The sequence below is a fragment of the Ornithorhynchus anatinus genome, chromosome 6 (genome assembly GCF_004115215.2).
Source record: "Ornithorhynchus anatinus isolate Pmale09 chromosome 6, mOrnAna1.pri.v4, whole genome shotgun sequence".
Classification (NCBI taxonomy): Eukaryota; Metazoa; Chordata; class Mammalia; order Monotremata; family Ornithorhynchidae; genus Ornithorhynchus; species Ornithorhynchus anatinus.
In genome coordinates this window covers 40,889,275-40,898,602 of record NC_041733.1, presented here as the reverse complement: position 1 = coordinate 40,898,602, position 9,328 = coordinate 40,889,275, and positions in this window count along the sequence as shown.

Below are 9,328 nucleotides of genomic sequence, written 5' to 3'. Positions count from 1 at the left end.
TGAGGGAACTGGGGCAATGAGAAGCGAGGCAGCTTGACCTAGGTTACAGAGCAGACAACAAGTAGAGGAGCTAGAATTAGAATGTATGTACTTCTAACAGCCAGGTCCGGGCTCTATCACTTGTGTTTTTATCTGGGGAATTACAGGTCATTAATATTGCACTATCCCATCAATTGATGCTCATGCTCTGTGATTTTATGGTTTTTCTTCATCCTTGTACACTACAGGGTGTCTCCGTTGGCCACCTGTAAACTACTTCAGGGCAGGGGACATGACTTAATAATACACAATAACTGTAACACTGGGTTAGGAGTTACTATATGCCAAGTACTCTTCTAAGGGCTGGGGGTAGGTACAAGCTAATCAAATTGAACACAGTCCATATCCCATGTGGGGCTCACAGTTTTAATCCCCATTTCACCGCTGAGGGAACTGAGGCCCAGAAAAGTTGCTTTATCTATATATGCATATATATGTTTCTATCCAAGGTAATAATAATTTAATTATGATATCTGTTTACCACTTACTAAGTGGCAGGCACTGTTTTAAGCGCTGGGGTAGGTACAAAGCAATTGTGTTAGACACAGTCCCCGTCCCTCAGAGGGTTTACTGTCTTAATCCCCATTTTACAGATGAGGGAACTGAAGCACAGAGGAAGTGAAGTGACTTGCCCAAGGTCACACAGCCGACAACAAGTGGAGGAACTGTGATCAGAACCCATGACTTTCTGACTCCCAGGCCCAGTCTCTATTCACTAGGTCAGGTTGAGATACTCAGACGCCACAAGGCGCCTGTCAGTCTACTAGGAGGAACAACCGATTTCGAATCTCCATTTTGCAGATGAGAGAACTGAAGCTCAGAAAAGCGAAGTGACTTGTCCAAAGTCCCATAGCAGACAAGAGGTGGACTTCTTTAATGGTCACCTCTCAACGAATGCAGTGCAGTGCACACAACAGATATATATGCAGGATCCTGGAAGTAATCGACATCTTCTGACAAAATTTCCTCTAAGGGTCCTTGCTGGATCTCCCGATGCCTCAGGCCATAGATGGCAGGACTGAAAGCTGATGAGACCACCGTGGAGAATGAGGAATCCAAGAGGTCAGGGGTGGGTGGGGACTAGGAGGTTGGTTTTAAATAGGCAAATCATAGGGAACTAAAATAACATAGGGTTACAATGGTGAGGTGAGGCAGGTAGATGGAGAAGGCTTTGGCCCAGCCCTTGGCAGCCGGCATCCTCAATACTGCCTGGAAGATGCACACCTGGGATTTGGACAGTGAACATAGAACATATTAAACCCAGAGATATAGTAATGCCAGTTCTCCCCACCTCTCTCCTGTTCAGACCAGAGCATGAGAGTCTTACCACCTGGGGATGTCACAAAAGAACTGGTGGATCACATTAGGACCACAGAAGGAGATGGAGGTGGCGGTCATTTGCTTGAAGCTGGAGAGGGTTCCCTAAACTAGGAAGCCGCCGCCATATTCCCACAAGTCCCTCTGTGTATGAAGGCCTCGAATAGCAGGAAGAGACAGATGACTCAATAGTAGTCCTAAGACATCACTGTGAACAAGGCCAACTCAATGGATGTGGCGAAAATAAAGAAAAACACCTGCGTGATGCAACCGTGGAGGGAGATGGAGCCGTGGTCGGTCAGGGAGTGGTGGATGGATTTGACGATGGTGACAGAGATGGGGAGAGATCATGGATGGACAGGTTCCTGAGGAAGAAGTACATGGGGGTGTAGAGGCACCGGATGAAGGCAGTGAGGGCAACGATGATGAGATTCCCCATCAGGGTCCCCAGGTAGACCAGGAGGAACAGAGCAGCCTGGACCAGCTGCAGCTTTCGTACCTCCGAGAACCCCAGACGGGGCAGTTCCATTACTGCCTTTTGGTTGGCCTGTCTTTCTTGGAGATCCTATGGAAAACATACCTCCCATGAGCTGAAACCCAGTTTCCCGTATCCCTGGAGGAACCATTTCACCCTGTGACTGGGAAAGAACAGAGGGTAATAATAGTAATGATAATGGTATTTACGAAGTCCTTACTATGAGTCAACCACTGTTTCATTACCTACATCAACGAGATGTATTCAAATCCACAGTTGAAAGTTCACGACCATCTATATATGAAAGGAGAAAAGCAATAACACTGGAATTTGGGGATAAGAGGAGAAATGTCAAGGTGGTCAGTGCAATTCTACTTGCCAACTAACAGTCAATCGCTAATATTAGAGTGCTTAGTCTGAGCAGAGCCTGAGTACTTGGAAGAGTGCAATAAGGTTAATAATAATAATGGTAACATTAATAGAGAAGCAGCGTGACTGAGTGGAAAGAGCACAGTGATGGGAGTCAGAGGTCATGGATTCGAATTCCACCTCTGCCACTTGTCAGCTGTCTGACTGTGGGCAAGGCACTTATCTTCTCTGTGCCTCAGTTACTTCATCTGTAAAATGGGCATTAAAATTATGAGCCTCACGTGGGACAACCTGATGACCCTGTATGTACCCCAGTGCTTAGAACAGTGCCCTGCACATAGTAAGCACTTAACCAATACCAAATTTGTTATCATTATTATGGGTTGTGTTTACTATGTGCCAAGTTTAAGAAGGGATTTAGATGTCAGCAATAGGTGGCGTGGGCTATGGGTATGGGAGTGAGTACGGGAGGAGAAATAGTGTGTCTGAGTAGAAGAGAGGCAGACCTTTAGCAGAGGAGTGTCAACTTGAGATGAATGAGGTCAGACCGATATTAGATATCCTCTGCAGGAGGATCACATGCACGGAGGAAACATTCAAACTGAGATGACTAAGGGCTGAGATTTACTGGAACCAAATTAAGGCACAGGGTGCTAGGCACTTGCCTCCCTCATAGGACATTTTTTTTTCAGCTTTACCCCCTCCTTTACATTGTAACCGCCATGAGGGCAGGGAATCATGTCTACTTATTCCACTGTACCAGGCCAAACACTTGATTGCCATCTCTGTTCCCCCTCCTACTTCACTTCCCTTCTCTCCTGCTATAGCCCAGCCCACACACTCGGCTCCTCTGGTGCTAACCTTCTCACTGTGATCCATTCTCACCTGTCCCGCAATCTAGCCCTGGCCCATTTCGTACCTCTAGCCTAGAATGCTCTTCCTCCTCAAATCTACCAAACACATACACCTACTGAAGGCTCACCTCCTCCAGGTGGCCAAGCCACCTTCTCCTCTGCTCCCTCTCCCCTCCCCATCACGCCGAGTCGTTCCCTTTCCCCTATCGCCCTCCCCGCCCTGCAGCATTTGTGTATACTTGTACATATCTATAATTCTATTTACTTATATTAATGCCTGTTTACTTGTTTTGATGTCTCTCTCCCCGCTTCTAGACTGTCAGCCCGTTGTGGGCGGGAATTGTCCCTCTTCGTTGCTGAATTGTACTTTCCAAGTACTTAGAACAGTGCTCTGCACACAGGAAGCACTCAAAAAAAAAAAAAGACTGAATGAATGAACTTGATTCCATCCTAAATAAAGGACTAAGTAAATATTACTGATGAATTCATTTTCTTTCCTCAGTCTTCCTTCTGTTTCAAAACCCACTGCCAGGGGATTCTGTGGCATTTCCTTCACCTACAGTTAACAGCTCAATTTTTATCATATACCTACCCAGTATTCTGAAATTACAGATTGTCCAAATTCTAAAATCAGGATTTCAGAGAAAATTGTCACGGCTGGAGTTTGTGAAGCTGAGTGATCTTATCAGGTAAGTTGCAGTTGTCTGAGAAGACGTAAGTTAACAGCTTGCAAAACTGCTAGTGATTCCTTGTCATTCCCCATTCCCATCTGCTTCCTCCTCCTCATTCTTTCTTTCCCATTCCCCTGTTCCCCTCCATCCTCCCTCCCTTCTCCTCTCCTTCTCCATTTCTTTCCCCTTCTTCTCATCCCCTATTCTTTATCCTCCCTTTCCCCCTCTTTCTCTTCCTTCTCCCTCTCTTTCCTTCCCCAGCTACCCTTCCCACCCATCAGGGGAGAGTAAGAGTTACCCTCCAGGAGATCACCTCTTTGCATTGCTTATTCACTGACTATGCTTCTGTTTAGCTTTCAGTCACTAATTTCCTATAATGAGCCTGAGAAGAGTATGTTTACTCGATATCGCCTACCTGTATCACCCAAAGAATCAACAGGAGTTTCAGTTGGACTTTGCCGTGTGAATTGTTTAGGGGTGATTTAATAAAGTTGGTATTTGTTAAGTGCTTCCTATGTGCTGAGCATTGTTCTAAGCGCTGGGGTAGACATAGGGGAATCAGGTTGTCCCACGTGGGGCTCACAGTCTTAATCCACATTTTACAGATGAGGGAACTGAGGCGCAGAGAAGTGAAGTGACTTGCCCACAGTCACACAGCCAACAAGTGGCAGAGCTGGGATTCGAACTCATGAGCCCTGACTCCAAAGCCCGTGCTCTTTCCACTGAGCCACGCTGATTTCTAACCTTCAGTCGGTAAGCCCCAGATCGTAAAACTGAAACTCTTTTTCTGCATTTCATGTGGGTAGAATATACCATATGGACTTGCAGAAGTAATGCCCTACAAAGCATCTCTCCATTTATACCTCCAAGGACCTTAGCAAATTGTAGGGATCTTAGGAAATTGGGTCCAACCTGATTGTCACATATGTACTCCAGGGTTTAGTGCAGTGCACTACATAGGCAGCACTTAAAAAATACCGTTAAATAACAACAACCAAAAAAAAAAATGGAGTCTCCCATTAGGGACGAGGGATGAGCCTTGTCTAGTAGTTTACAGACCACTTCTTACCCATCATACTGTCACTAGAGCAAAGAGTGGAACAAATACGTGGTGGGTAGGAGAGCAGCACACTGCAAAGTGTGTGCACTCTTGTATGCTTGTAGGTGCACTGCGCACATGTGTGTATATGTGTTTTCTAGTCATTGTGCAATCTTTAGTCTCAGAAGCAGTGAAATCAATCAATCCTGTTTCCTGAGGCCTTAGCATATGCAGAGAACTATACTAAGTGCTTGGAAGAGTACCTATAATAGAGTTGGTAAACATGTTCCCTGCCCACAACAAGCTTACAGTCTGGGGCGAGGTGGAGAGGACAGACATTAATATGAAGAAATATATTATGGATACGGACATAAGTGCTCTGGGGCTGAGGGAGGGGTGAATAAAGGGAGCAAATACGGGTGATGCTGAAGGGACTGGGAACAGAGGAATGAAGGATTAGTCGGGGAAGGAAAAGCCAACAGTCCAACCATAACCTCCTTACCTGCCCTCTCATCCCCCAACTCCTGACAAAACAGTCCTCTTCTCCAACAGAGACTGCTAATCTCTTGACGCTCCTCCTCCCCACACCCCACTACTATTCCCGTCCCAATTTCCCTTTGACTGCCTCCCATGCCTCCCCTCTCCTGATGCACAAATCCCTGTTCTGAACTCTTGCCTCCTCACCGAAGTCAACTTTCTTGCCCCCTCTTTCGCTCCATTCATTTCGCACCAAACAATCTCTATCCCTCGGTCATCTTCACAGTTCCCCTTCCTCCACTCTAGTTCTCACGCATAGAAATAATGTTGGTGGAAATGCAGGCATCAGGCCTTCTTTCACCATTTCAAGTTCATTAAGCCTGCCGTAACTCTGCCCTTTCCTCAGCTCAGTAATCCTACGTCTCCTCCCTTACTGAAAGACTCCCATGCTCATTGTTTTCACCAAGTCTTGCAGACAATAAACTCCTTCCTGAAACGCCACCACTCTTCCCTTTTCTAAAGCCATCTCATTCAATAGTCTTCCCTCATCGATTCTCCCTGCTCCCAGTAATCTCATCTCAGTTCATAATGATAACAACAATAAAAGGAAGAAGAATTGTGGTATCTGTTGAGTATTCTCTATGTGCCAGGCACTGTTCTGAACACTGAGCACAAGTTAGCTTGGTTGGGCATAGTCCCTGTCCCATGTAGGGCTCACAGTCTTCATTCTTATTTTACAGATGAGGGAACTGAGGCAATGAGAAGCGAGGCAGCTTGACCAAGGTCACAGAGCAGACAACAAGTAGAGGGGCTGGGATTAGAATGCATGTATTTCTGACAGCCAGATGCATTGGCTGACATCTGACTCCCTCCTCATATCTCTGTTCCCTACCATCTTTCCTTTTTTGACTTGAGCCCCTACTTTGTTAGTGAATTTGAAATCATCCCACCTGGTCTCCTTTAAACCCTTCAGATCTCCTATCCTCTTATCTCCTACCATTCTTCTCCAAACTCCTTGATCGGTTGTCTGCACATGCTGTCTCCACTCCCTCTCCTCCAGTTCTCCTTCCTGACCCCTGAAAAGTCTGACTTCCTCCCTCTTCACTAGGAAGAAATGGCCCTCTTTAAGGTCACCAAGGGCCTCTTCCTTGCCAAATTCCAAAGGCCTCTACTCCATTCTAGTTCTCTTCGACCTTTTGGCAGCCTTCGAAGCTGTGGATCATCCCCCTTCTCCTAGAAAAATTATCTAAATGAGGCTGAAGCAAAACCTCCTTCTCCTGCTACTCCCATCTCTCCGTCTACCCCCACTTCTGCTGCGCCCTTCCCTCTCCTCTCTCCTCCCCGCCTCCCTTCTCTCCTTTCTCCCCTCCCCCCTTAAGCGGTAAGTGCTTAGCAAATATCACAACTCTTATTATAATTATTAATATTTATAAATATGCGGGTGAAATGGGAGAGACGAGTCCAGGGAATCACCAAGTTTACGGGCTTGTTCATTCATTCATTCAATCTTATTTATGGAGCGCTTACTAGTTGCAGAGCACTGTATTAAGTGCTGGAATGAATACAATTCAGCAGAAGATAGAGACAATCCCTGCCCAACAACGGGATCACAGTCTAAACGGAGAAGGCAGACAACAAAGCAAAACCAGTAGTCCGATGTCAATCCCATCAGGATACATAGAATCATAGATCTATACATATCATTAACAAAATAGAGTAATGAATAATATATAATAATAATAATGTTGGTATTTGTTAAGCGCTTACTATGTGCAGAGCACTGTTCTAAGCGCTGGGGTAGACACAGGGGAATCAGGTTGTCCCACGTGGGGCTCACAGTCTTAATCCCCATTTTACAGATGAGGGAACTGAGGCACAGAGAAGTTAAGTGACTTGCCCACAGTCACACAGCTGACAAGTGGCAGAGCTGGGATTCGAACTCATGAGCCCTGACTCCAAAGCCCGTGCTCTTTCCACTGCGCCACGCTGCTTCTCTATATACATACATGTATACAATATATACATGTATGCACAAGAGCTGTGGGAAGGGGAAGGGGGAAGAGCAGAGGGACGAGTAGGGGGAATTAGGAGGGGAGGAGGAGCAGAGGAAAAGGGAGGGCTCAGTCTTGGAAGGCCTCCAGGAGAAGGTGAGCTCTCCGTGGGCTTTTGAAGAGGGGAAGAGAGTTTGGCAAATGTGAGGAGGGAGAGCATTCCAGGTCAGTGGAGGACGTGGGCCAGGGGTCGACAGCGGGACAGGCAAGAATGAGGGACAGTGAGGAGATCAGCGGCAGAGAAGCAGAGTGTACGGGGTGGGAGAGAGAAGAGAGGTGAGGTAGGAGGGGGCCAGGTGATGGAGAGCTTTGAAGTCAAGAGTGAGGAGTTTTTGTTTCATGCGAAGGTTGATAGGCGACCACTGGAGGTTTTCAAGGAGGGTAGTTAAATGCCCAGAGCGTTTCTGTAGAAAGATAATCCGGGCAGCGGAATGAAGAATAGAGTGGAGCGGGGAGAGACAGGAGGAGGAGATATCAGAGAGGAGGAAGATGTAATAATGCAATCGGGTTATTATGAGAGCTTGTATCAGCAAAATAACAGTTTGGACGGAGAGGAAAGGTCAGATCTTGGTGATAATGTGAAGGTGAGAGCGGCAGGTTATGTTGACAGATTGGATGTGAGGGGTGAATGAGAGAGCAGAGCCAAGGATGATGCCAAGACTGTGGGCTCATGAGACGGGAAGGATAGCAGTGTCGTCCACAGTGACAGGGAAGTCAGGGAGAGGACTGGGTTTGGGAGGGAAGATAAGGAGCTTGTGAGGCAGAGAGGATAGTGGTGCAACGTACAGTGATGGGAAAGTCACGGGGTGGCCAGGCCTTGGCTGAGAAGGTCAGGGCTTCTGTTTTCGATATAAAGTTTCTCCTAAACACTGGCATTTAACACTGAAAGACCCAAGGAAAATTCAACCATCTCCTCAGGGTTCTCCTCATCACTGGCTTTTTCACTCTCTGTGACCCAAGGACAATTCAACCATCTTTGGGCATCACTGGATTAAATTGCTATTGCTGTCATTTACCTCACCCACCCCATCAAGACCCGTCAATCCTCGGTCTCCTGTCAGCCCCTCCCAGTCCTCTCCTCCTACAACATCTACCCCGCCCTCTCCGCTACCCAATTCCTCCCCACCCCTTGCGCTGCCCCACCCTTCGTTCCTCTCCTCCTGCACTGGGCCCAATCAACACACTCCCCTCCCCTCCAAGCCCTCCCCACTCCTCGCCCTGTCCCCTCATCTCCCTCCTCCTCCTATCCCCCCTTCCCCCCTCACCCCTTCACCCCAGCAGCTGGAACGTGTAGCCGAGGGAACTCCTGCTCCATCGTGGGGAAGCTTCCTTTCTACCTCTTCCTGTTCCTGAACCAGTCGCTCCTCTTCCTCACTGTCACTGAAAACTGGCCCTCCCCAGAAGACACGGTCTCCCTTGTTGTTCTCTCCAGAGGCGGCCTCACCTTCTCCCACTCCCCCAGACTCACTGAGAAAGGGGGCGGAGTTGGTTTCCTTATCGCTCCCCAAAGCCGCTTTCACACTATTCCACCTCCCCTATCCCTTGTTTTCCCTTCCTTCAGTGCTCATATCAACTGCCTCTACCACGCACTCCGGATTGCTACTAACCATCATCTACACCCCTGACGTCCCACCTCCAGCTTCTTCAACCTCTTTGATCCCTTTCTCTCATTCCTTCTCTCTTTCTCCATGCCTATGTTCAACCTTGGGGATGAATACTTGAATATCCACATAGGTGTTCCTGATGATCTTACTGCTGACCGCCTTCTATCACTCCTCAAATCCACTGACCTCCTGCTCCTCCTGACCTCACCCATTCATCAATTTGCAAACTCACTCGATCTCATCATCTTTAGCCCCTTCACAATCTCGACCTTCGCCATCTCTGAAATCCCTCTAACCAACCACAACCTTCTCACTTACCTCCTCTATCACACATCTCCTCCCCAAAAGTCTGCACTATTCCCCCACAGATGTCTCCGAATTTTTGACCCCTTTAATTTTCTCAATTTATCATACCCCACTTAGCCCCCACAC